This window comes from Mus caroli, chromosome 4 (genome assembly GCF_900094665.2).
Source record: "Mus caroli chromosome 4, CAROLI_EIJ_v1.1, whole genome shotgun sequence".
Classification (NCBI taxonomy): Eukaryota; Metazoa; Chordata; class Mammalia; order Rodentia; family Muridae; genus Mus; species Mus caroli.
The window spans coordinates 43,958,716-43,969,592 of NC_034573.1; positions in this window are offsets into that span (position 1 = coordinate 43,958,716).

Sequence of the window (10,877 nt, forward strand, 5' to 3'; positions counted from 1 at the left end):
AATATAACTGAGTAATTTAAGGTATATGTACTCCCACAGATACCACTTATGGTAGCAGCTAGACTCTAAAAAGAATCTTAAGACAGCAGCAACGGGTGCTCCAAATAATGGTGAGGTTAACTGTTCCTGTTTGTTTTTTCAGTGACTCAGCTTGATCATAAAATTACAGCTTTCAGTTTTACTTTTCAAATATTTTCATTCCTTTAATCACAAGAGCATGACTTATCTAGTGTACAAATGAGAAAAAATGACAGACTGTAAAATAAAATATCTTTGCTATATTTTAGTCTCATTTTTTTCTTATACAATATCTGCTCTTATTTAATTTACTATAAGGGCACATCTAAAGCACGAATTTCATAAAATAAAAGCTATCCATTCTACAACTGTTTATTAAGTGCTTGCCAAGATGCCAGGCAGAATGGTGAAGATCATGAATAACTATTCAGAAGAGGAGAAACATAAAGACAAGGCTGTCACCGTAGATCACTAAGAGAAAAGTTAAAATCCTGTATGCTTATTCATTCCCCCATACACGCTGATCGAATGATTATCATATTAGTGGGTATCTAATCATTTTCTTTTGTGTTCAATGTTTCCTTGGCCTGGAGATGAAAGTGAAAAAAACATTGTATTTAGAAATGCTTAATGTTTAGATGCTATTAGCTATTAATGATTTTATTTTGTATAGTTAATATTGTGTGGCTGGTATTTAAATTGTGTCTTCCGTTAGTTAGCTAAGGCAAAAATAAGATGATTCCTGCTATGTTTTAACCCTTTTAAGTTCAGTCACAAAATCAACTCCCAGAGAGGTAGCTTTCTTAATATGAATTAAGGCAGAGAAAGGGTAGAGAATTTCAGAAATGGGTGAGGCTTCTTTTTTACTGGTTATTTTATTTATTTACATTTCAAATGTTGTTCTTCTTCCTGGTTTCCCCTCTGCAAACTCCCTATCCCATCCCCCCCTCCCACTTGCTTCTATAAGGGTGCTCCCCACCTACCTACTCTTCCCACCTCACTGCCCTAGCATCCTCCTACACTGGAGCATCAAACCTCCATAGGCCCAAGGGCCTCCCCTTCCATTGATGCCAGATATGGCAATCTTCTGCTACATATGCAGCTGGAGCCATGGGTCCCTCCATACAACCTTAGTACCCCTCTCCCCTCAGAACTCTGAGGGACTAAACCACCAACCAAAGAGGCTTTTCTTAATACATGTTGCTGTTGTTGTTGTTTTTGTATTGTGGCATCAGGTACATGATAGAAGCAAGCAATTCTTGAAGCTTAGTTATGCCATGATAATGAAGCAAAGGGCACTGGCGATGGAATTGGTTGGTAATGTTGGATGATATTACTGTAGTGCAATTCTACAGTTCTATCAGCCCCATAGCCAACTTGAAGTTTGCTTTTTTCCATATGCCCCTCTATCATACCTCACTTTTCAAGAGATGTTTTCACTCCATAATATTAAGGGGTTGAAGAGAACTGAAGATTCATTTTCTGTAACTAATTCAATATAACTATTTACTGGCCCAGCCTGTCAAAAGAAATGAAATCTGACTTTCCAATGAACTAGGTAAGTTAGAGACACAGTGATTGACTCTGAAACTGAATGGGCTGAAAGGTAGTAGGGCTGTCATTTTGGCACTGGACTATTAAAGATGAAGGTTTATCTTGATTTATTGTTTTTGAAAATGTCTTCAGCCCCCTGGAACCATAGCGTAATGGACAAAGAATCCATCAGAGTCTCAAGAAGAGCTCCAAGTTAGCTAGGCTGAGACCCATGTATTGTTGCACTTAAATGAAAATGCTGCTTTAGAACTTTATATTAATCAAATGATATTGCAGTTATTTCACAAGAATCATCCATGTGATCATATGCATATTTATCTGTCTATCATCTATCTATCTACATATGTAGATATGTAGGTATACATATGTGTGTATATATGTATATATGTGTGTATATATATATGTATATATGTGTATATGTAGGTGTGTATATATATATATATATATATATATATATAATTGCTGTATTCCATTTTATGTATGAATTATGTGATAATAGAGATAGGCTTTTTCCAGATTTTTATCAAACCAAATTAGGTAGTTGTAAACACTTTTAGAAGTATGTAAACATATAAGCATTTAAAAAAAATGCTTAGAAGTAAAATTTCTGTTGAAAACATGTTCACTTTATAAAACTACAGCAAACCAAAATGAGGACAATGAATCATGGACCAACTGATGCATCTGCAGCACAACCCCTGCACCTAAGGCTCAGGGAACATGGAGGAAGAGAGTCTAGTAAGAGTGCAAGAGCCAGAAGATCAGAAAACCTCTGATATCATATCTTCTAGAAATGACATTGAAGGTTAACCCATAATATGTCTACGATATCACTTCCTATGATATCATTATCTATGATATCACAAGACCTGAACAAATGCCAGCCATGGACAAGCTAATGTAAATGGAAGAAATTTATGTGGTCCCACCCATAGAAAGAACCACAGGTAACTACACACTGCTATGAAAGGGAAATAATAGTCTTGCCCAAGCATAACCCCTGAAAGTGTTTCCTAGTACAATAGAGTATACAAGTAACACTAAACATACCGAGTAATTTGTAGTTTTATATTAAGGCTTAAAAAGAGGCCATGACCAATGCTTCCACTGATGTCAGATCAGGCCACCCTCTGCTACATATGTATCTGGAGCCATGGCTCCTTCCATGTATACTCTTTGGTTGGTGGTTTTGTCCCTGGGAATCCTGGGAGGTCCAGTTAGTTGATACTTTTGTTCTTCCTATGGGGTTGCAATCCCATTCAGCTTCTTCTGTCCTTCCCCTAAATGAAAAAAAAAAGATTAATAAAAATGTTTAAAAAATTAATAAAATGCCAGGCGTGGTGTTGCACACCTTTAATCCCAGCACTCGGGAGGCAGAAGCAGGCAGATTTCTGAGTTCAAGGCCATTCTGGTCTACAAAGTGAGTTCCAGGATAGCCAGGGTTATACAGAGAAACCCTGTCTCAAAAAACCAGACATCAAACAAACAAACAACAAGATTAAAAAAAGAGGCCATCAATTTGAAGTAGAGCGATGGTGGGTACATTGGAGGGATTGGAGAGAGAAAAGCAAAGGGGCTAATGATGTAATTTTATTTTTATTAAAATTAAAAGTTAAACCTGTGACAATTATCGAATAAATGATGTATAGTAAAATATAAGTATGTGTATCCTTAGGGCTCTTTTATTTTCTTTTTCCTAATTTTTTGACTTGTTTTGGTTTTTCAACCCAAATCCTGCTATGTTTCCTAAAATTATTTTTATTGAATTTTGTTTCTGTCCGTACTATACCATTACATCAGGTATGCTTGCTTGCCTCTGTCACCTATTTCCTCCTTTCCTTTCTCCCTTTTTCTTTCTTCCTCCTTCCCTTTCTCCCTCCCTCCCTCCCTCCTTCCCTCCCTCCCTCCCTCCCTCCCTCCTTCCCTCCCTCCCTCCCTCCCTCCTTACCTCCCTTTCTCCCTCTACTAGAAAGAGATTTCTTTTTCTTTTGAGACAAGGTCTCCTGTAGCTCAGGCTAGTCTGCATCTCACTATATAACCAATGATGATACTGACTTTCTGATCCTCTTGCTGCTACCTTCTATGTGTTGGGATTACTGAAATGTGCCACCATGATGAGGTGGCATATCTTGTATTGGAGATCAGGCTCAGAGCTTTGTACATATCAGGCAAGAGCTCTACCAACTGAATTATACCTCTCTCCCAAGACTAGGAATTTTTAGAGCTAAAGATAACAACCCACAGCCAACTATACACTGAGAGACTCAGTTTCATTTGTTTTATTTTTGCATTTTATTTGTAGAGAAATAAATTTTTTTGCTAAGTTTAGAGTATCAATTAAGAAGTCCATATATCTGTATATACAGTATCTAGAAACCCTGAAACTAAATCATGGATTATTCTAATCTCAGCACCATCCAATGCTATCAAGTATTGTAAATTTTAGACAGTTGGTGCGATAGAATCGAAGCATGACTTGAAAATGCTTTTTCCTGACTACCAACAGGCTAATGGCTTTTCGTAGATTCATTTTCAGTTAAATTTTCTTCTTATTTGGGGCATGTTCAAGACTTTGATTCTAACTTAATAGATGTCTGTTGTTATTGATTTTTAGAAAATTACATTTTATTTTGATATTATTATAGATCTATATGCATTTACAATAAACAATATAGAGAAATCACATTTGCTCTTTACTTAGTTTCCTTCTCTTCCATTGAGGACAATGTTGCATAGGTGTTGCATTATATAATAATGTGTAAAAAATTAAAGTTGATAAAAATCAATGACATTATTCTCATTTCACATCTTGTATATACTTCTGTGTAGATGGCATGTGTGTATGTGTGTGTGTGCCTGTGTGTTAGCTATAACTATAATCATATGAATGTGAATTATCTTCGTGCAATTTTATTGCTGGCAAAAATGTGTATATCCATTGTCACAGTCAAAATATTAATTCTGCTACAGAAGTACACTCCCCTCAGTTGCCCCTTTATAATCACACTAATCTTTCCTGCTAAATCCTTACCCTGGAAAACCAAAAGTCTGTTTTTCATCTATATAATTTTATCATTTCAAGAATGTAACATAAACACAATAGGTCAGCATGAAACTCTTTGGGATTAGCCTTTTTCTGATTAGCTTCATTCCCTAGAGATATCTTGATATCTCCATTGCATCACCATTTTTAAAATGCAAACATACTCCCAGACATATGGCAAGTCCTCTGGATATTCCCCATGGTGATTTTCTAATCTTTCCTCATTAGAACCTCCTGCCTGTTTATGTCTACTGTCCTTTCACCCTTGAGATATAATGAGCACATGTGTAAATTTTTTTTCTGCTTGAGCTACAACTCTGATATTGTCATATTGAAAGCTATCAAGACATCCTGTGAGTTCCCTGGAAGACTGAGATTTTGATTAAATTTAGGCAACCAATCTGCATTAATAAATAGTTGTTCTAGTATTCTATTGCTATTAAATTGTTAAATCCCCTTGAGTGGGATATAGTTACTTCATCAAATGGCTATTATTTTAAAGTATTTTTGCTTTGTTTCAAAAGTTTCTATTGATTCCTATAATATTTGCATTTAGTAAACTTTGGTTTTAATTCACTGCTTTGTTTGGAACATAATCCTCATGGTTTCCATTTTCATTTCCTTCCTCAATTTCTATATTTTTCTGTAAAATACATGTGAGTAAAACAGCAATAAAATTTTATTTCTTTAAGTTTTCTAACTCTTGGGGTCTATGCGACTAGTGAACTATTGTGTTTACAGTGTCTTTGTCCCTTAGCTCATTAAGACTTCTCTTACCTTTCTTGCCATTCTGGATAAGCACATTCCCTTAAAGTTGGCTGTTTAAGTGAGTGCAATTTTTAGATTTTGGCTAATTGCTTGGCTGGAAGCAAGAGTAGTAAAAATAGGATGTATTGATTCCCACAAGTCATGCTTATTGTTATTGACAGGCTGACAACACATCTTTAGCTCTCCAGAGCAAAGATTAGAAATCAACAGAACTCAAAGGAAACAGCAGATAAAACAACAATACTTGTTATTCAAATTTCAAGAGAAAAAGTTACAAACTTCATTAGCTCCTTAGTTTCAAAGTGTAATTTTCCTTTTATAATAGCTACACACTTATCCACAAGCACACTATTAGTCACAGAGTACTGGAAGGTATTTGAGAAGCTAGGTAGGGAACAAGGGACAAAATTATTTTGGTGCACTCTAATGAGCCAACAGCTCTGACACATAGATCATTGACTGCAGGAGCTTGAAGGCACCCTAGGGATCATCTGCTCAATCCTCTTCACTGTAAAAAAAAAAAAAAAAAAGAAAGAAAGAAAAGAAAAAAAATGAGAATGAGGAAAACTGTTGACTGGTCCAAGATATTCTGCTCGTTCCTGGCAGATTTAAGATGGGTTGTGTTGGGTCACTGTTGGTCAACTTGATATGACCCAAAGAATGCTGTGTATACTCATCTAACATTAGTCTAGGATATTCCCTGTATTAGTAAGAAACTGAGCCGTTTTCATAGATGGATGAGTCAGTGTAACTGAGAGACCTTCCAGTTTCTGGGGAGTTGGATAAGTAACAAGATGCATTACTGTAGACTCCATTAAGTGGTCCTGTGGAGATATGGACAACTGGCGGAGAAACCACTGAGGAGGGCCTAAACAAACAGTTTATTGCAGTACATTTGTCATGTCTCGCCAAGTCTCTGACAATTTATTTTAAGGCAGCAGTGTGGCAAGAGGGACATGCCACATAACTTGTTCTGGACTTGACCATAATGACTTGACTGCCTAGAGTATTAAGTTACACTATAGAGCAAATACTTATTGGTTCATAATTACTTTAGGTTTTATTGTTTAGGAAGCATGGAAATTAGAACGCTCCAGAAACAATACTTGGTGACTGTCCAGTGGTTCAGAACTATTTGGATGTTTGACAAATAAAGCAATTATAGAACAAATAAATTTAATCTTCCTTGGGTGGCAATCAGGATTTTAAAATACATCAGAGCTGGGTTTTGATTTGCCTCCTGAGTATGTAATGTCTATCACCTTTAACTTGTTCATGAACTTTGTCCAAAGCATACATTAGAAGTACATACATACAAGTACCATGGTCTTGACCTATGAACCCCATTTGTTACTCACTAACAAATGTAAACAGTTTAAATCAGCTACACTCTGTTAAGTTTTATCTGTTCTGAGATTACATTATAAAACATTCTTGTTGTCTCTCCTTCCTCCTTTTATTTCCCACTGTAGACATTTGAAGGAGGGGCATGTCAGATTCCTTCAGCCTAGCTGTGATTTCAGCATCAGCTGTGTGGACAGTTCCTAAATAACTCTTTGGGATCCTGAAACTCTTCCAACTCTCCTTTGTGGTGGAAAATTCCAAAAGGTATTTTACAGAGAGCCTAAAATCTTCTGCCCACACTCAGTGGTGATCAGTAACTGCTTGCTTGCTTTCTTACCTCTTGTTTTCCTTCTTCTCTAGTGGTTCACTTTGCTGTCACTTCTCAGATAAACTATCTTGCACCTAAGGAATTGTTATGGGAGACCCAAGCTTAGGATGCTTCAAAATTCTGATCTCCTACGTACTCAGAACTATTGATCATTATTGCTCTGGTAGTTAAATATCCTTTGTTCTAGGACTGCCATTGGTTTGTCCCTACATAAAACATCTTTTAAAAAGTTTCACGCCCCAAATTTGGTAGCCTGTACGTTAAAATAATCATTTATTCTTAAATATTGAATCAAGACTGTTCAATTGCATAGCAAATAGAGAAACCTACCAGAAAAAATAAGTCCAAGAACACAGTCTGAGCTTAGCTTTACTTTCTGTACTAAATTTTGTTTCCCTAGAGAGTTGTTTGAGAGAGAACATTATGCATTTTAAGTTGGTCTGTTTGAATTACTTCTCAGTTTATTGCTTCCAACTGTTTAGAAACCTGGTTTAAAGTGAAGATTTATTTATATATTTTTCTTGTAGTTGTATAACTAGTAATGTTCATTGCAGAAAATGTAAACTAGTCAAAATACCAAAACCCAGAATGTAATAATCTTGTATAATTTCAAATCGACCGAGAGTAACCATATTAACATTTTGTTAAGTGTCTATTTGGTTTTGAGAATATACAAAGAAGGAAATAATGACTCTGGGAAGATGAAGAGAAGAAACAGTTTGTATCTAGTACTACTTTTCTTATTTAACAACATTGTGTTTTCAATAGTACTTTGAGAGATGTTCCATCCCATACCAGATTTAGTCTCTCTTCTCTTCCTCTTTAGCTTTGTGTACCTCCCTGTTTTGTTTTTGTTTTTCTTATTCCCTCTCAAATCAAATTTTTGCTGACCACATATTCTTGGATGTATGGTTTTCCCTTGGTGCATGATCAGTTTGCCAGGATCTATACTCATAAAGAAAACAGACTCTCTTTCTCCAAGAAGGTATTAATGTCAATGTCTCTTTAGCTAGAAGTGGGACATTGTTCTCACCTCCCCTTTCCATGATTAGATTTGGCTTGGCCTGAGCTTGCATATGTTTGCTCATGTTATCACATTGCTGTTATTTCATGAGTGCAGCTGCTGTGCTGTTTACAGAATACACTATTTTTTTTTGTAGTCATCCATAACATCTGACTCTTAAATCTCTCTGTCCCTCAGTGATCTCTGAACCTTGAGAGAATGATATATATGCCCAATTTAGGGCTAACCATTCTATATTCTTTTATTCACTGAACCTGGACAAGTTGTGGATTTATATCTACAAATAGAAGCTGCTCTGATAAAGGCTGAAAGATACATTAATCTCTGATCATAAAGATAAATCAGTAGGAGTTGGTTTAATACTGTATCCATTTAGCTGAATAACAGTAGTAGGGCCTATATAACTACAGGTTCTTGGCCCAAGAATAGCATCAATTAAGTGATGCATCTTGTGGAGCAGTACTTAAGCCCAGCAGAAAGTGGTTGTGTATTCCCATGATGTTCACACCACTATTGCACCAGTGGGCATGTCTTGCCTGGTCAGTCAAAATTGTACCTCACAGGGTTCACATTTAGACAAGACCGACTTTTCTCCTCAAAGAGCATGTAAAGGACTTTATGACGTTGGCAATAGAGATAAAGTTTTGAGGTCAATACCAGTTTGATTTCATGTTCTATAATTAAAATATGAGGTGTCTACAACCATTGGGTCTTATCATCAAGTAACCAATAACAATGGCAATAGCTTCTATATTAAATATAAAATTAACTTTGGAAGAATACCAGTAAATGTTTTATTAGTAGTATTATAATACCATTTTATAATGCATTTTGTAATTTTATAATGAAAAATTACATTTTTTCTCTGTAAAAAATTATTGCTATAATACTATTAACAAAGCATTTCACTGATATATTTTCATATATCATATATATCTCATTACAATGTACATATATATTTTATACAAACACACACACACACACACACACACACACATATATATATATATATATATATATATATATATATATATATACACAGGGTATTGAATTCTGTGGAATTGGAGTTATAGATGGTTATGAGCTATCATGTGAGTGTTGGGTTAAACATGGGTCCTTTGCAAAAGCAACAAGTGCTCTAAACCTCTGAGTCCTTTGTCTTGCTCCTTATATGCCATTGCTCTTTGCTTCCTGGCCAGTGTGACCAGCTTTCATAAGCACCTGATGCCATGACTTCCTCAGAGGATTGTCTGTAATCTCAAAGTGTATGTCAAAAGAAACATTGTCTCCTTAAGTTGCATGTGTTGGAGTTTTGCCATAACAGTAAGAACAGTAACTGAGATAGGCATTGTCTATATAATTTGCAATTCTTTGGACATATATCCATGAGGAAAAATAAAACTGTTTTAGTAATGTGGATTTTCTCCAGAATTACTGGCATGCTGACTCAAGTTTCAGTCATTTGTGTCTTTTATTTTTGATCCCAGCTATATCAGACTATGTCACTAGCTGAAATTAGTTGAGTAGGGCAGAATTTTTGTGCGGCAGCAGTTGCATTAGTTTTGTTTAACAAGAAACCACACCTACATGCTAGTTATTTTTCATTGGTCTGACAAAAGACCTTACAGAATCCACTTATGTGGGTGAGTTCTCAGTTCCAGGTGATTTCAAACATGTCAGAGACACAAGAGTAAGGGTTTGGGCAGTAGAGGATGGGGTGGGGTTGAGTGCAGTGGAGGTTTTCAAGGGAAAGAACCAGAAAGCAAAGAGCAAAGCCACAGGGTGTAACCTGAAAACAAACAAACAAACAAACAAAACCTCTTCTACTGTAACAGGCTTCTGCCAGCCATCCCTCAAGGTTCCACAGTCTTCCAAATGTTCACAAGCATGAGCCCAGGAGTACATTTTATATTCAAAACACATCACCCTATGTACCACTTTAATTTAAAAGTGATACTCAGACACAAGCACTGGGGTGCCTTGTCAGCAGAGTCTCTGGAAACCCGCAAGGACCCACACAGGATTCCCCACGGGATCCTAAGGCCTCTGGTGAGTGGAACACAGCCTCTGCTCCAATCCAATTGTGTGGGACCTAAGACTGCATTAACAAGGGAAGCAGACAACCCAGCTTGAGCTGGGGCACAAGTCCCTTCCGGTCCACTCGAGCACCGGGGTGCCTTGCCAGAGGAGTCTCTGGACACCCGCAACGACCCAAACAGGATTCCCCACGGGATCCTAAGACTTCTGGTGAGTAGAATACAACTTCTGCCAGGAGGAAGGTTTGAACACCAGATATCTGGGCGCCTTCCCTGCAAGAATAGAGCTTGCCTGCAGAGAATACTCTGACCACTGAAACTAAGGAGAGAGCCAGCCTCCCAGGTCTGCTGATAGAGGCTAACAGAGTCACCTGAGGAACAAGCACTAACCAGAGACAACTATAACAGCTAGCTTCAGAGATTACCAGATGGCGAAAGACAAAGGTAAGTATCCTACTAAGAGAAATCAAGACCACTCACCATCATCAGAACACAGCACTCCCACCCCACCTAGACCTGGGCACCCCAACACAACCGAAAATCTAGACCCAGATTTAAAAGCATATCTCATGATGATGGTAAAGGACATCAAGAAGGACTTTAATAACTCACTTAAAGAAATACAGGAGAGCACTGCTAAAGAGTTACAGGTCCTTAAAGAAAAACAGGAAAACACAACCAAACAGGTAGAAGTCCTTAAAGAAAAACAGGAAAACACATCCAAACAAGTGATGGAAATGAACAAAACCATACTAGATCTAA